The sequence below is a fragment of the Apium graveolens genome, chromosome 2 (genome assembly GCF_009905375.1).
Source record: "Apium graveolens cultivar Ventura chromosome 2, ASM990537v1, whole genome shotgun sequence".
NCBI lineage: Eukaryota > Viridiplantae > Streptophyta > Magnoliopsida > Apiales > Apiaceae > Apium > Apium graveolens.
Window position 1 is genome coordinate 120,538,027 of NC_133648.1, and position 19,362 is coordinate 120,557,388.

Below are 19,362 nucleotides of genomic sequence, written 5' to 3' on the forward strand. Positions count from 1 at the left end.
TATACGATTCCCAGTACAAATTTTACGATATTATTTAATCGTTCTGGTAAACCGGTAAACTAGATATTTTCGATATACGAAATATTTTGATTAAAATACTATTATCTTCTCTTAGTACGTATAACCAAAATCTCGGAACCCCAAAACCTTATTTAAAAACCCGGTTTTGATGTTTATCCTAAACCGGTACCGAATTGGATTAGTTTTATTAATACTTAGCTATTAGGTATTCTAGTTTTATATCCGATATGATCCAACGGGGTACCAATATTCCGTAAATATAAATAGCGGTTTCCGTATGTTATTTTGTACAGATAAATATAAATAAACAGTAAAATTATATAATTATCCAGAGAAAACCTAAATATTCATCGTGTTCTTCATAATCAATCGATGATTCGAAGGTGTTACCGAAATCCGATCTTGGCGTACGAGTAACCAAAATGAAGCTCTCGACGAGTACATTCAAGTTTTATCAACAATACAACTGCAGAATCATCTGGTATTTTTTTATATTTTTATTTAATTTTGAATTTAATTGGATTAAAATAAGTTTTTAAAATCTGGAGGTGTTTGATATGATTTGATGATTGCATGTTGTAGATATTTGAATTCTGGTCAATTTGATCTATCATATGACTGATTTTGAGCTTCATGCCATAGAGAAATCTGTGTTTGATTCTCTGATTGTAGAAATTAGGGTTTATGTTCTTTGAATGTTCTTAACTGAAAATTGGGGGTTTATGTTCTAAGGGTTATTAGTAAAATTGATTGGTACCAGTTTGTAGATCGTGTAAAAAGGAATCGATTGATGTTGGTTTGAATGCCAAAGGGTTCCGGGATCGAGTCACCGGAAAACCTCGAGTTCGCCGATTTTTATGGTGATTTTCACTGTATTTTGCACTGGGAACGTCGTTTGATGTTGATGTTGACTCCTCTGTGAAGCTAGGTGTGTGTTCAATGTTTTTGGAATGAAAAACTGGACCAACCAAGCCATTTTGATGGTTATCGGCAATTGGCCGGAACCGGCAAAGCCCCAATTTGATTTCTGAAAACTTGTTTCTGGATTTTTACTTTAAAAATAATCAAAAATCTATTTCTTTAATTTCAAAAATTATTTTTAATTATTGATTTTAATTCCATAATTTATTTTTAATTTTTTAAAAATCAGAAATAAATTTAAATTAATTAAATAATTAATTCTTATTAATAACTAATTATTTAGTTGGTCAATTAATTTAAATATTAATTGATTAAATAATTTAGTTATTTATTAATTAAGTTTAATTGAATATTTAATTGGATTTAATTATTCTTATGAATTTAAAAATTCTAGAAAATAGTTTCGAGCTTTAAAATATTTTTCTAAATTATGATTAATGCTTAATAATTATTTATAAATGGTTTTAAAGCCAAATTCGGGTATTCTAATCTTGTTATTTATTTATAAAATGATTCTTTTATCCGTTTTAATTCCGAAAAATGTTCAAAACTTCGTATTTAAATGCCAAAAAAATCATTTTAACCCCGAACCTTCTTTCAAAAATTATTTTTATGGAATACCTTACGTGTTATGTGCTATGTGATATCTGATTTATGTGTTATATGCCTATGTGCTCATTGTTTGACTGTTTTAGTCATAACTTTTAATCCGTAAATTGGATTTGGGTGAAACGAATGGTAGATAGAAGCTTGTGACGTCTGTGTGACGATTAGAATGATATGAGATGGAGTATTGATAGATACTTGTGATGTCTAAAAGAGGAAGCGAGACGTAAGAATGGAAAGCAAGTGATCAGTGAGTAGAACCGATAGACGAGTGCAGGTGAAGTTGGAAATCAGTTGAGATAAGGCAAGTTTATTCTGAACCTTTCTTGAGATATTTTACAAGTAACCTAATTAGTTCTTGTTTTACATTACAAGTTCTTTGAATATGAGAGAGTTATATCATAAAGTAGCATGTTATACTTAAATTGCTTAACCATAAACCCTTATTAGATCATTTGATACTTGAACTGTAAGCCCTACTCATTGTGAACCATTGATTGTTAAATTCCCAGATACTGAACCACATCAACATGATACTACTCCACAAATACATTCACACCATAAACCAAACACTGAATCAGAATTTCTTGAACATACAGAAACTTATATATTCTACAATACGTAGTAACATCATAGAACCAAACCTTGTATAACCATTAAACCATTGTTCATCTATTACCTGGTTCTTTTACAGGCTTGAAGCCATTCCTCATATATACCTTGATATACCTTTGTGATACTCATAAATGACAATATTGCTTTGAGACAAATGTATTATCAATGTTGATTATGATCATATTTTATTCAATTACATTATTTATCATGTTGAATTGTTATAGAATTGAATAGTTTTCGAAATATGGATCAGATTCGTGGTCATGTTAGGCCAATATGTTCCTTGGATCCAGTATATAGAGCAGAGCTATGTGTCTTGCTCGGGGTCAGTGCATGACTGATCAGCAGCCTAACTTTGATTTTTAAAATTAAAAAGTGAATATCCAATTCTAATAATTGATTATCAAGAAACTTGATTCCTCCGAATCATTTTATTTGATCATTGTTTAACCTCATTTATTGTTTATATAACTTGATGATCTAGTCAACTCACTCTTGCGATCCTTTTTATGTTCTTTTCCAGTTAAGAAGAAAACCGTTGGGAGCGAGGATCCCCAGACCAGTGTTTCAGCTAGGATTCCAGGTTGAGTGATGGAACTAGCTAGCAGGAGCTTTATGCTTTAGTTTTTAGTGTTGCAAGTTGTAAGAATGTTTTATTATCAGTTGTAAGTTAAACTAGTTAGGATTTAGTACGATGTAATATAAGTTAAGTTTGTAGCTTGTTTTATACTTTAACTTGTTGCAATCCGTAGATGTGTGGTATAGGGTCATTGTATATATTATTTCATATACATGTTTATATTGTGTGTGTTTATGTTGTGAACCCCAAATCTCTGACCCGGATTTGGAGGGCGTCACATTAAGAAATGACAATACGTTATAAGCACAACACTATCGGAGAATATCTCTCTAAAGGAGCTGTTATAGTGTCACATAAGGTCAAATAATAATTTTCCAGATCTTTTGGGGAAATGATTAGCTAGAGAGAAACTCTATAAAATTTTGATTAATATGGGACAATTGCATGCAAAGAGTGGTCACTCGTGATGGTAACCCAATCTAACTAGAGATCCCAAGAAATAGGTTTAATATTGTAATAACAAGTCATGAAGTGATATGCGATATAATATTACACTGTTAATGTATGTTCTCTAAAATGATAAAAGATTGTGTTTCTTAAAACTTTTAATGAATTTTATACTCTAGTTAAACGTAGAACCTAACTTTAGGAGCACTCTTGATAGACTAACTGATGTGAATGTAGAGGTGGGTGGCCGCTTCTTATAGAACTATGGGCATTAATTTCTAGAGTGTTCAAATAATGTGACAGAAGGGAATGGCCTATAATGCACGTGCTACTTGACTACACCTTAAAAAGTTGTACGGGGTTTGATGTCTGAAATAGAGTTCAAGACTCTAGAACGATTTTTCTTAACTCAGATCTTACTTACTACGCAAAGGTTCAAGTTCGAAGTCACCTTTGCTCATGTACAACTTTATGATTTCTGAATATTGTTCAAAATTCACCATTTATTTTAAAAAAAATATATATGAATGGGGGATTTGTTGAGATTTATTTTTGTGTGAATTATTATAAAAAATAACATAGGATTATTGTATTATTATATTGCAAGATCAAAATTGATACACTAGAATTTGTTTTTGATTTCAAATTCTTGTCCAAGTTTAATGTATAACGGCTGGGTTATGGATGGCGAGTGATGGGAGGCTTCAGTGAATGAAAGCTTGTCCTGTAGTCCTTATCTTTCTCCTTTGTGTCTCATTCATTGAATCTAGACACACTTTTTAATCTTATATATTGAGGTGATTTCCAAGAGACACCATTTTTTCTAAAAATGTTTCTCTCTCTCTCTCTCTCCCCCTCTCTCCCCCTCTCTCCATTATTTTTTTAGCAGCTTTTCATTTTAGAGTTGTATATCAAGCGATATATTTGAGGTGCAAAATTTTATCATAGAGAATCATTCTTTTTGGCTTTTTTATTCCTGGGAGCGACGTGATAAATGTGATTGATTTTGGACATAGCCATAAACGTCTTTAACGAAGCATGATTCCTGACCCATCCCAGAATAATCCGGTACACTCATTTTAATTTCGGATTTTAAAAATTATAAAATATTATTCTTTTTTCAAAACATATATCTTTTTCAAAAAATATTACAACAAATATTTTTACAACAGTGTCGAGATAAGAGAATTATGGCATATGAAGAGAATTACATGAGCGACTATGGCGGTTGTATGATAACAACACAGTTCCAAATAAGATAATGATGAATAGTCATGGTGATTAAAAGGTATATAATATCTTTCTCACCGTTTATTTTTATTTTGATTTGTTATATCTCTACCTCAATGTTTATTCTTGTTTTGATTTATTTTACCCCTATCTCTTTCAAAAATAATTCAAAATTGATAGATTCTAGATAAAATTAAAAGAGTTTTGATATAATGTTTAACACAATTCAATTTGGAAAATATCGACTATAATTAAATAAAAAATTTAGTGCATGCTAAAAGTATTTACGATAACTACGACAACATATGAAAATCATATATGTTTAAGAAGTAGATTTTGCAAATAAACATAATAAAGAGATAAACAATAATAAGAAATTTTGCTTTGATGTTTTAGTAGCGAGATTGATCATTTTCTGTTCAAAAACACAAGAATACATATGTAGTTACACAAAAAACTGCACAATTATTATAATTGTGTGATTTTATATTTGAATATATTTTTTTCTCGAGAAATATCCTTGCCTCCGTAATAAAATTATTACCAATAAATTAACACAATTAAAGTAATTCGTTAAACTAATATAGGTAGCAGGTGAAAAATTTCTTTATAACCAAGAAGAAGTTGAAAATATTAGTAATGGAAATAATTATAGTAAACTAGTTGGGGGTTGTGAGTATTTTTAAAAAATTTATGATGTAAGTTTTCATTTTTTGCTATTCATGAAGATCTCTGTGATTTTTTTGGTACGAAAAAGAAAACTTAATTACAAATGTTTTTAAAAAATATGGTGATTTTTTCATCCCAAACTTGCGTATCGATGCATAAATTAAACTGATATAATTTATCGAGTGGTTTAAAATTATATTTATCTATGTATGTATGTATGTATATTATGAACTATAACTTTTTTCAGTATTATACAATTTTAGAAACATTTGTAAATATATAAGTATATGTTTGGTGTAGTCATTTACTCCTTTACAGCCATATAACCATTTTTGTTGCCCTCTTCAACGGTCTCATTCTTGAAATCGGGAACTTCGGTCAAATCCTACCTATATCTAATTTATTTGTGTTTGATACAAAGATAAATGATTAGTTTATAGTTTTGATTCGAGAAATGATATAACAAGATATGAACTGTCTCATATTCAATGAGCAGTTCCCCTATACCTAGATCCCATCCGAAGATTTTCATCTGTTTCAAAATAAATTTTCTCACCAAAATATTAGCAAAAATTTTAAATATCTATCAAAATTGATATGCCAAATGTCAATTAAAAATATGTTTTTGTTCCAAGTCATAAATATATGTTATACTTGCAGTAAACAATGAAGAAAATACTCCATAAAAACTTGAAAGGGATAACTAAGCTGCTCTGAGGTTCTAAGGTACCTTTCTTTTACCTTTATATAATCAAAAAATTTAATAATAGTTACTTACAAAATATTTACAAGATTAATGATTGATTCTATTCATGTTTGGTGCAGCTAGGCAAAGATTATGCTCATTCTCTAAAGACTCTGTAACCATCTTCTTCTAAAAGAGGTTCAAATTCATGATGAGCAAATTTCTTATCTCCATTTCTCTTTGCCTTAGGTCCTCAACAATCCTTTTCAACTTTTCCTCATTCTATCTATCTAGCATTTTTTCCAAAACTGACCTCATTCTCAGTTTATTTCCCTTTTCCTTTATAATCTCTCTCTACAACTAAGTCTTCCTCTTCATCAGAGGAAATGATAACAATTTCACCTTTCTTGGAAATTACATATCTCAGTATGGAATTCTCTCCAACACTTATAGTACTTTTTACTTATTTTGCATATCGGAACCGAAATATTGAGCTCAAAACTTATATCAGATGTATCAACATTACCTTTATCGATTATTATTTCCCAACTAAACATTTGGGGTTAATCTTATTTAGGCTCGGATTTTTTTATATTTTTGTTAAATTTTGTATTTAATAGTGTTAAATTAAATATTAAGCAATTGGATATTGTGTTACGTAATTGTTTGTTTCTCAAAAATATGGTGTTGATGATTTGCTAAAAGATGATGATGGCATAATCTTTAATTTAGTAAGGAGGGAAGTGGAAAGATAGAGTAAAAGTATGAAAGTGGCATCACATAGAGTGTATTGGTAGTTTTGTAAGAAGGTTCGGGGGACTAGGGAATTTTAATATTGATGAACTGAAAGATGTGACTATGAATGGGGTACTTACTGTGACTGTGCCTAAAGTGCATGAAAAAGAACTATATGTTAAGACCACTGATATCTCTTAGTGATAAATGTCACAAGAAAGCTAAAGAATTTATGAAGTTCAAATACAAAATTATATTTGGGTATATATTTAACTTGTTTGTTTCTGATAGTAAAGCTACCACAGATATGTGACTTGGTAATAACAAAAATAATAATAACACTACTACCGCACATACAAATACTTTTTTAACACGCCTCCTGCAATGTATGTGTAAATATTTCTTCGTGTATGTTTTTAGATACACAATATTCTTAGGATCTTGCAGTGTTATGCCTATCACAATCATTCATAAATTTTTAAAATAAAACTTCAGTCATTCCAATACTTTCATAAGGCTCTGTGTAAGTTAGACATTTCTATCCTGATTTTACAGCAAAAACTTTGCAAATCTGCACAGAGGAAATTACTTAACAAACATGATGAAGCCTCTACCTCTTCAACATAACACGTGAAACTGCCTTCAACTTTCCTACATTATCTTCTTGACTGTAGACCATCAAACACTTGTAGAAGAATTTTAATAAAACTAACATTTAACTTATAGTTCATATAATTCCGGTCAAAGAGATAATTTTTGTCAGTCCTGAAGCCTTATATCAGCACCTATTCCATTAAGTGTACTGGTGTCTTTGATTTTCAATGCTTTACCATGATAAGTCTCAGATTTTGAATAGCCCATACCACCAGTTTTACCAGGTACCTAGTTGAGTATTTCCACCGTAAATTTTCTTGATGATCTTTAAGGAATCTCTATTGGGTGCTGGTGTCTTGCTGCTCCATAACAACTTCTTCTTGTCAGCAAGAAAAATATTAGACTTATCAGAATTTAAGGAATTAGCTTTTACTTGTTGTTTAGATATGTCTTTAATATGAGTAATATTAGGAGTTGAGACCGATTGAATTTCAGTGTTTATTTCTTTAACTTGAGTAGAGTCAGTGGTAGAAGTGATTTTCAACTTCTCATCCAAATCGGATCCAGAAATGACTTTCCTTCTCTTGTGAACATGATTGACTTCTTCTTCATGAACTATATCTTCAACAGCTTCATCATGACATTGATTTACTGTATAGACTGGGTCTATAAGTATTTGTTATTTTGTAACTGCATATTTTTTTTAACTTTCTTTTTCCCCTTATAACTAATATCAACATTTAAAATAGCTTTAAACTTAGTATTAAGCCTTTCAACATTTGAAGTTGTACTGATATCCTTGATCTTCAAAGACTGTATATTGGGCCTCTGAGTCCTCTGTCTTTTTGAAACATCTTTGATTAGAGGTACAACATATGTATTTGCTTCATCTGTATTCAATAGAGCAAATTCTTCCTCGATCTGCATAACCTGCTCAAGATCAACTCTAGGATTTTATTTTTCAAATATCCTCCTACTCATCTCAGAACCAAAAGCTTGTATTTAGGATCCTTATAGTATAGAGTTGTCTTCCTTCCTTTTACCTTCAGACTTTGCATGAATTGATATACTTCAACACCAGCTTCTACTACCCTTTCAGCTTTACAGCTTGATCAACATCAACACATGTGATTTTTAGCATTTTTCTTTCAGTAGTTACATAGTTTTAATAGTCAATTCTCTTATATGCACAATCTCAGAGACTTGTTATTTTCCTCCATCTCCAACAGTTCTTCCACTTCTTTCTCTTGTTTAGATAGTGGACTTAAAAACACCACTAATATAAAAGCCAAATTTTTTACATCGGTAAAAGGGCTTTGTGAATAGTAATCTTGCGTTTTAATTAGAACTTTTATGACCACACTATATACGAGTATTTAATTTAAAATTTCAAGTTGATATTATGATTACATGTAATAAATGAGTGTATGTAAAAGTCGTTAGTTTTCAGAGAAAACCGTTATTTCAAAATGATCATGTTTTGCGAGCTATCAAGGGATACGAGAATTTCTATATGATCAAGGACTTAAAATCCTACGAATAAAGCCCAAGTTAAAGAGTCGCAAAATAAAAAGTATTCGCAATAAAGGATTACAACACGAAGCACTTACGATGATTGATCATGATTACGAGAAAATAATTAAGTCATTACGTAAGTGTAGGAATAAAGGAACCAAGGCCATGAAACTCCCATGAAAAAGCATGCTAGCTAAAAAAGTACAAGAAAACCCAATTGGATGATCAAAATTAGAACATTGTTAGAAACATGGTTCCTTAAAACAAGGGTCCTTATTTTTAATCATGATAAAGCTTGAAAATTGTGTGCAAACTATGACCCTAGGCTTTGGAACTTTGACACATCTTGATATATTCAATATACATATACATTATAAAAGTCATAAAGTATCCAATCTTCAAGAATAAGCCAAGCAATCTCATTTTCCTCATCTTCTTCCATTCGAGTTTTTCATGAAAGGAGGAGAAGAAAATTTTTAAAACTCGAGCTCTAGTGGAACAAATCCTAAATTAATTCCTAAACTTCTCTACAACCAAACTAAGGTAAATTAAATCACCTATCTCATTACTTTGAGTTTATGATAGGTAATTAAATTGTTTAAGATGAGTATGAATAGTAATCCTTTTTGTGTTCTTGATTTTTCATGAAAAATTAAGGCCCCTAAAGTTAGACCAAGATCTCACCAAGGATGTAAGGCCTTTCTTAATTATCAGTAATATTAAAGGAAGGTTTACAACCTTCTCCACCATTTTAATAAAGTTAGAATTTTTCAAGAAAATTATGGATCCATGATGTAGCTTATGTTCTAGTGCTTAGTTGTTATTTTGAGAGTTTTTGGTTGAGTAAATTATGATGACCAATTCAAGAGTTCTTTAGTTTTAAAAAGTTGATAAATTGTTGATGGTTGAATTTTGGGTAATTAAGAATGATTTAATATAAACAAAAAATTTTGATCTTAATTGTTACATTGTTATATTGTTTGATTTTAAATAGCATATTATTCTGCAGAAATATTGAAGAGTTAAACTGTGATTTTGGGGATGTAAAGAATCATAAGTTGTTGCCTAGTAAAGATTCAATTGTTTAAGGGGGTTGGATACAATTGTATAAATGTTTCGAACAAGTAATAAAATATAACAGCTTTTTATATATCTGATAAAAACTGTTACAAAATCCTCTCAAGAAATACTAATGTTATTGAGAGCTGCTAGGTCGAATGATCCTCGAGTGTTGTTTTCTAAGTGATGACCTAAACTGTGTTTATATACTACACAGCTACAACAGATTAATCTAAGATATGCATTATCAAAAACTAACTGAAACTGATACATATCTTAAACTAAACAGATAAAGTCCTATCTCTCAGACGTAACAGATATCTGCTCCACATTATAAGGAACAGAACAAATCCTCTAATGCTGACCGTCTTCAAATACTGATGTCATACAAATCCTGATGACATACCAAATCATGACGGTACATCAGATCCCGATAACATCCGAACAGCCAGATCCTGAGCTTCTTCTGATCATTGAGAATTCAATATGTAAAAATCTCCCATAATTTATGCTTAATGCAATGAAGTATAAATTCCATTCTCAATGATTCCAAAACTGAAAGAGATATGTCCTAAGTCTAATCATGTATGAAGATTTGGGAATAACTTTTATGTAATCTGTTTTGATTTCATTGATATTAATAAAAGACTTATTTTATTTTTATTGCGGGTTCTATCTTTTTTAAGTGTTTAAATAAGATATACCACAGTTTAAAGTAAATCTTTTTATGGATTGTGATGAGATCATAATAATGAGACCTAAAAGATAATAACTCTAAACTCAAATAGTTCCTGGTCATAGGATTACTAACTGGTAATTAATAATCCGCAAAGATCGGTACATACTATGCTTGCTTCATTATGAAGGATGTCTGTTCTCATAGACATTTGTGTGGTGACACTATAGCTAGTATGTAGGTGCTTATTATAGAATAAGTTCACTGAACATGACTCACACAGCTGAACAACTGATGGAGTTCACTCACGTGTCAGCAGTTGTTCACATAGTGATAGTTGTACAAGTATCCTTAGACTTGAGGTCATCATAGTCATCTTGTGTACACTGAACTATGCTTTGGTTTAGTTCTTAGTCTCCAGGGACAATTATAAGGGCTCTACTGGGTATAGGAATTTGTACACGAAGATAGTGTATGATCAATAAAGGATCTACCCCTTCCAGTGAAGGAAGAGAATGTTCAATGTTGATCCATTTATGCTAGTTCAGGAATCTCTGGCCAGAGTGAATGAAATTAGAAAGGAGTTTCTAATTTACATTAAATAGAACTAAGCATAGTGAATGGGAAAGCAAGTGATTAACTAAGAAAGGCTTGACACAAGTTCCGTACCTTGTATTTAATCGTGACATTGCAGGGTAGAAGGAATCGATTGTACGGTAACTACTCACTGAATAGGTTCTTGGTATTCTAAGCAGTGAATTCGTATTATCCGGATAGTCGCGATATGCTGAGAAGTATCCCTCACGATGTAGAATAAATATGATTAATTAATTAATCATATTTAATGAATTAGAGAATTTATGTAAATAATGATAAAATAGTTTTATTATTATTTATTTCTACTACCGGCTTGATATTGAACCTACAGGTTCACACCATAAAAGAGAATGATTTAATGGTGGAGGAATTAATTAATAATGGCTGATAATTATTTATTTATGAAATAAATAATTAATTGGCAAATTTAATAATTGATTAAATGAGATTTAATTGATTATAAATTAATTAAGAAAAGTTCTTAATATTATTAATTAAGAATTTGATTTTTGAAATTAAATCAAGTGAGAGAATTATTTCTAAAGTGTTTAGAAAAAGGAATAATAATAAAAAGGTGTTTTAATTATTAGTGAGAATAATAAAGGGTTAATAATAATAATATTTTATGGGAAAATTTTCAGCTGAAAATTTTGCCTATAAATATACTATTATAAACCCTATTTTTACCTCAACCCAAAAAGATTTACAAAATCCTAATTCTCTCCACCTCCTCCTTCATTACATCGTTTTCTTGGTGGATACCGGTAGAGTGCTTCATACTTGAGGAGCAGCTGCTAAGGATCTCCGCTCGTGGTTATTGGATCGCTTTTAAAGGTTAGAAATCGATCCCTCGATTTAATTCATGATCTGTATGCGTATTATATGGATTTTATATCGTAAAAATTGTTTTACCATGCTTCCGTGATAGATAAAATCCTATAATGGTATCAGAGCATAGGTTGTATGCATATAGATCTGTGATAAAAAATTCAGAATTTTATATGCTTGTATGAATTAATTATAATTTTTACAAGTTATATCATGGATTAATTATGACCGATTAGAAATTGTTTCTTAGAATTATTTTGACTGTAGATCTGGGTTCTACAAGTGTTGTAGATCGTCTGGCTATTTTTTTCATAATTTTATGATGTATGGATTAATTGTTATGAATTTTTGAAGTTGTTTTAATTAAATTCATAATTAAATATATATATATATACTATAATCTGTTATGTATATATATGTGTAATCTCCTGTTGCTATTAAAGAATAGTTTTGCTGTACTTGTACTGAGATTCATGGTTGCACGGAATTCGGTGCAAAGTACGGCTGCGACGGCTGCTGTTCCAAATAAAAAAAAATATAGGGGTGTCGCGCATTCCGGGAATGCGTTACACCCTGTGGCGCATTCACGGAATGCGTTACACCTTTTAATGGCTTAAAAGGCCTGTAATGCATTACCGGAATGTGTTACAGGGCTTGTAACACGTTTTTGTAATGCGTTACAGCCCGTATGTTATTTTTAAATTTGATTTCTGGGAGTTTCATAACTCCGTTTTGGGCGTACAATATATCGTTGGATTCGTTTTTCCGAGACGGATCTAATGGAGTTGTCAAATATTTTTTATATAATAGTTTTGAACTATTTATATTCCCGAAAGTATTTTAAAACATGTTTTAATTGTTTTAATTGCTTTTAAATGCTATAATAAATTAGTACATCATTATATCAATGTGTGACATGATAATTGCTTGCATGCTTACTTGTTTATTTATTTTTATATATGAGATATATGCCTATATTTACCATGCGATGATAGATTTAGGTGAACTTAAATCAATATAAGGCGTGTTCTAGAAAATCTAGAATAGGAATCGTTTCTTTCCTTAATATAAATATTGTGAATACGATCATGAGATTCTTGTGTTTATGAAACACGTAATTGAATATTAATTTTCAATATTGAGAGAAAGGATGATTCTGTCAACAACAGATTTCTATCTGTAAGAAAGGGTTATTAAGTGACGCCTCTTGACAATGCTCCACCCGATCTGGGAATCATCTGATTATCGATTATTGATTTGAAATATTTAATTTAAAAGGAAGAATCTCTTTATAATATGATTATGATTGTAACGTAATATAAACCCTCTAAAATTAAATAATATCAAGTAGTAATTGGCCAATGACACAACGGGCTTGTGTCGGTCATAGCCTTCCAACATGGTAGAAAATGGTTCTTATTTTTAAATCATTGTCGTTTCGTGCTACAGCCGAGGGCTTTGATTTCGAAATAAGAAATACTTGTGTATTACATAGAGATGTGTACATTGAATTAGAATCTAAAGGTCGTTACGTGCTACAGCCGTGGGCCATTGGAGACTGATTCAATTGTACGAAATATTGGGTTAGACTTGACTTAGAATATTGAGTTTGTCGTGCCACAACCGTGACTCAATTATTTAAGAGGCTAATGTTATATTAGGGAATAACATAAGATGTAATTGACAAGAGTTGTCTGCCTATTGAACATCACATGACGTTTCGTGCTACAGCCGAGGTTGTGTGATGGAATGTAGGATCCCTATTCCCACTAGCATTATGAAAGCTTAATTTTCACTTAGGGGTTGAATAAATTAGATAAACTAGTGGGAGACACTTATGAATAAAGACCCAATTCATATAGTGTTTTTGAAATTAAATTGAATATTTGCTAAGTGTTGTTATGTGTTTATCATTTACAGATTTACTATATTCGTTATGTCTTCTGCACTATCACTCCGGAGCATACTAGATGCTCACAAGTTGACTGGTCCTAATTTAGCTGTTTGTTTTCACTGTAACAAGTTGGGGCACTGGAAGAGGAACTGCAAGGTTTACCTTGCAGAATTGAAGAAGAAGAAGGATAGTGAGACTACCGCTTCTGATTCAGGCATGTTCATGATCGAAGTTAATATGTCACTAGGTCAAATTTCTACTTGGGTATTAGATACCGTCTGTGGTTCTCATATTTGCAATTCGTTGCAAGGACTAAAGGGAAGTAGGACTCTTGAAAAAGATGAGGTGATTCTACATATGGGCAATGGAGCAAGGGTTGCGGCCATATCTGTAGGATCATTTAGTTTACATATGCCTACGGGCAAGACTATTATTTTTAATAATTGTTATTACGTTCCCTCTATTGTGATGAATATTGTTTCTATTCCTATGTTGGATTTGGATGGTTTTTAATTTATTATTAAGAATACTGAATGTTCTATCCTTAGAGATAATATTCTTTATGGACGTGGAATTTTAAATAATGGTATGTATGTATGTGACGTAGAGCATGATTTATATTAGATTGAACAAACTAATAAAAGAAAACGAGATGATAAAAATCTGACCTATTTATGGCACTGTAGGCTAGGTCATATTAGTGAAAATAGACTGCGGTCATTGCATAAGGAAGGGTTACTTGACCCCTTTAATTTTGAATCATATCCTACATGCGAGTCTTGTCTATTGGGTAAAATGACCAAATCTCCATTTAGTGGACATGGAGAGAGGGCTGCAGATTTGCTAGGACTGGTACACATAGATGTATGTGGACCAATGTCTACGCAATCCATGGGTGGATTTTTATACTTCATTACTTTCATAGATGATAGATCTAGATTCGGATATGTGTATTTGATGAAACACAAGTCTGAAGCCTTTGAAAAGTTCAAAGAATATAAACATGAAGTGGAGAAACAAACCAAACACAGTATTATAACTCTTCGATCAGATCGAGGTGGTGAATACTTGAATGGAGAGTTTCTAGATTATCTCAAAGAAAATGGTATAGTCTCCCAGTGGACTCCTTCATATACTCCACAGTTAAATGGGGTATCTGAAAGGAGAAATAGAACTTTGTTAGATATGGTTCGGTCCATGATGAGCTATGCGAATCTTCCAGTATTTCTATGGGGTTATACATTGGAAACCTCAACATATTTACTGAATAAGGTGCCTTCCAAATCTGTTCCTCAAACTCCATATGAGATATGGGAAGAAAGGAAACCGAGTCTTAAACACGTTAAGATTTGGGGATGTCCAGCTTATGTCAAGAAAGTTGACCCAGATAAGCTGGAATCTCGATCCATAAAATGTAATTTTGTGGGATATCCTAAAGAGACTTTGGGGTATTACTTTTACACGGTTCATCGGGTGTTTGTCTCCAGACATGCTACCTTCTTGGAAAAGCAGTTTATCCTTGAAGGAAACAGTGGGAGCACAGTTGAACTTGATGAAGTTCAAGAAGCACAAACTACTACGGATCAAGTGAAAACACCTGTTCAGACTGAATAACCTTCTGTGGAACAGCCCATTCGTAGGACATGGAGAGTGTCTCGCCAACCTGAGAGGTATTATGGCCTTGTAATTGAGAATGGAAATGAGTTGTCAATCATTGATGATGACGACCCTGTGACCTATAATGAGGCTATGAGTAGTGTTCACTCAGAGAAATGGCATAGTGCCATGAAATCCGAAATGGAATCTATATATACCAACCAAGTATGGACTCTGGTTGAGGCGCCTGAAGGTGTTAAGCCTATTGGCTGCAAGTGGGTATACAAAAGAAAGATTGGAGCAGATGGCCAGGTGGAGACCTATAAGGCCAGGCTCGTGGCAAAAGGATTTAAACAAAGGCAAGGGATTGACTTTGATGAAACTTTTTCGCCTGTATCCCTGTTAAAATCAATTCAGATTTTGCTTGCGATTGCTGCTTACTACGACTATGAGATCTGGCAAATGGACGTGAAAACGGCCTTCCTCAATGGGGAACTTGAGGAGGAAGTGTATATGACACAGCCAGAGGGTTTTCTTTCCAAGGGAAATGAACACCTAGTGTGTAAGCTACTACGAACCATATATGGTTTAAGGAAAGCTTCTCGTACATGGAACATCCGTTTTGATGAGACAATCAAAGAGTTTAGTTTCATCAAAAACATAGATGAACCATGTGTCTACAAGAAGGTTAGTGGGAGTGCGGTAACATTTCTTGTATTGTATGTAGATGACATACTTCTTATAGGAAATGATATACTGATGCTGCAATCAGTCAAAGTATGGCTATCAATGAACTTCACCATGAAGGACTTGGGAGAAGCATCATACATTCTCGGTATGAAGATCTATAGAGATAGATCTAGAAGAATGATAGGTCTTACCTAGGGTACATACATCCAGAAAGTGCTTAAAAGGTTTAGTAATAGGAGTCATGGAGTGTCCCTTTCCGAGAAAATGTCTCCTAAGACACCTGAAGAAAGAGAGCGTATAAGTATGATTCCTTATGCTTCAGTAATAGGATCTATCAGGTACGTGATGTAGTGTACTAGGCCTGATGTTGCTTATTCAATTAGTGTGACAAGCAGATATCAGTCCAATCCAGGTGAAGACCACTGGAAAGCAGTGAAAAACATCCTTAAGTACTTACGAATGACTCAGGACATTTTTCTTCTTTTTGTTGGTGAATCTGAGTTGAAAATAGAGGGTTATACTGACTCTAGTTTTCAATCAGAAAGTGATAGCAAATCCATGTCAGGGTACGTGTTTACTCTGAATGGTGGTGCGATTAGTTGGAAGAGTTCCAAACAGTCTACAACGGCTGACTCCACAGCGGAAGCAGAATATATAGCTGCAAGTGAGGCTACAAAAGAAGCCGTTTGGATGAGGAAATTTGTTTCTGAGTTGGGAGTTGTTCCTAGTGTTGAAGAGCCTATTGTGTTATATTATGATAACAACGCAGCAATAGCACAAGCCAAGGAACCTAGGTCTCATAAAAATTCCAAACATGTCATGCGGCGCTTTCATCTGATTAGGGAGATTGTTGAAAGAGGAGATGTCAACGTTGAGAGAGTTGACACACATAACAACGTAGCAGACCCACTCACAAAGCCACTTTCTCAAAGTCACTTTGATCGTCATAAAGACAAGATGGGTATTAGATACCAGAGTGATTGGCTTTAGTATAAGTGGGAGATTGAAAGAGATATGTCCTAAGTCCAATCATGTATGAGGATTTAGGAATAACTTTTATGTAATCTGTTTTGATTTCATTGATATTAATAAAAGACTTGTTTTGTTTTTATTGCGAGCTCTATCTATTTTAAGTGTTTAAATAAGATATACCACAATTTAGAGTAAAGCTTTTTATGGATTGTGATGAGATCATAATAATGAAACCTAAAAGATGATAACTCTAAACTCAAATAGTTCCTGATCATAGGATTACTAACTGGTAATTAATAATCCGCAAAGATCGGTACATACTATGCGTGCTTCATTATGAAGGATGTCTGTTCTCATAGACATTTGTGTGGTGACACTATAGCTAGTATGTAGGTGCTTATTATAGAATAAGTTCACTGAACATGACTAACACAGCTGAACAACTGATGGAGTTCACTCACGTGTCAGCAGTTGTTCACATAGTGATAGTTGTACAAGTATCCTTAGACTTGAGGTCATCATAGTCATCTTGTGTACACTGAACTATGCTTTGGTTTAGTTCTTAGTCTCCAGGGACAATTATAAGGGCTCTACTGGGTATAGGAATTTGTACACGAAGATAGTGTATGATCAATAAAGGATCTACCCCTTCCAGTGAAGGAAGAGAATGTTCAATGTTGATCCACTTATGCTAGTTCAGGAATCTCTGGCCAAAGTGAATGAAATTAGAAAGGAGTTTCTAATTTACATTAAATAGAACTAAGCATAGTGAATGGGAAAGCAGGTGATTAAATAAGAAAGGCTTGACACAAGTTCCATGCCTTCTATTTAATCATGACATTGCAGGGTAGAAGGAATTGATTGTACGGTAACTACTCACTGAATAGGTTCTTGGTATTCTAAGCAGTAAATTCGTATTATCCGGATAGTCGCGATATGCTGAGAAGTATCCCTCACGGTGTAGAATAAATATGATTAATTAATTAATCATATTTAATGAATTAGAGAATTTATATAAATAATGATAAAATAGTTTTATTATTATTTATTTCTACTACCGGCTTAATATTGAACCTACAGGGTCACACCATAAAAGAGAATGATTTAATGGTGGAGGAATTAATTAATAATGGCTGATAATTATTTATTTATAAAATAAATAATTAATTGGCAAATTTAATAATTGATTAAATGAGATTTAATTGATTATAAATTAATTAAGAAAAGTTCTTAATATTATTAATTAAGAATTTAATTTTTGGAAATTAAATCAAGTGAGAGAATAATTTCTAAAGTATTTAGAAAAAGGATTAATAATTAAAAGGTGTTTTAATTATTAGTGAGAATAATAAAGGGTTAATAATAATAATATTTTATGGGAAAATTTTCAGCTGAAAATTTTGCCTATAAATATACTATTATAAACCCTATTTTTGCCTCAACCCAAAAAGATTTACAAAACCCTAATTCTCTCCACCTCCTCCTCCTTCATTACATTATTTTCTTGGTGGATACCGGTGGAGTGCTTCACACTTGAGGAGCAGCTGCTAAGGATCTCCGCTCGTGGTTATTGGATCGCTTTTAAAGGTTAGAAATCGATCCTTCGATTTAATTCATGATCTTTATGCGTATTATATGGATTTTATATCGTAAAAATTGTTTTACAATGCTTCTGTGATAGATAAAATCCTACAAAAACCAATCTACAAAATGTACAAGGAGTAAAGCTTACTTCAGTATCTTCAGATAAGTGACAATTGTTCCAAGAAAGTTCTTTAACCTTTCTTCCTCCTTGTCTCGTAGGACTTTAACAAGCTTTTTCTTCAACTCTCTCTTCTCTTCGGTGTCTTCTCCAAGTTGATAGATGGCTGATCTTAACTTAGAAATTGAGCTTTTGCTTATCTCAATATCACCAATCAACATGAAGCTTAAACTGACATCTTCATGATCAGGACCGAAGGATAACTGAGGACTGTTGAGAAAAACTTGTAGCACTGCAGCTCCCTTTTTCATCTGCATTTCTTGACCAGTATAAGTTCTATACTTAGGAACATAATCGCCATTATATTTATCATCTTTTGTCATGACTCTTCTTCTGATCATTTCAAGTATCATAGAAGACCAGTTTTTGGTGACTTTGTTCTCAACTCTAAGAAGATAGTGAATGTATTTCAATTCTGTCACAGTCTTCATTAAGAGTTGCTGCAATGTAAAGCTTTTTACTTTACCATCTCTGAAAAAGTACAGCATTTCTTCTTTGACATCATTTTTTTTATCTTTCTATGAACAATCTTCACAGCTTCAACTTTTTCAAGATGTGGAGAAATTCTTTCACCAAGATTTTCTGTCAGAGTATCTGTATCAAGAAGATCAGATTCTAAGATCTCCATGCTAGAATGACCAATTCCTCCTCTGGTTCGAGATTTGATAAG

General features: G+C 32.3%; 1 long non-coding RNA gene across 1 annotated transcript; it reads left to right on the plus strand.

Annotated features, from left to right (window-relative positions):
• Positions 1-4,064: 4,064 nt before the first annotated feature.
• On the plus strand, positions 4,065-6,347 carry LOC141706062 (uncharacterized). The gene is made up of 4 exons (XR_012568605.1): positions 4,065-4,258; positions 4,363-4,478; positions 5,750-5,815; positions 5,915-6,347. It is a non-coding gene; the product is annotated as an uncharacterized LOC141706062 (long non-coding RNA).
• The last annotated feature ends 13,015 nt before the right edge of the window (positions 6,348-19,362 follow it).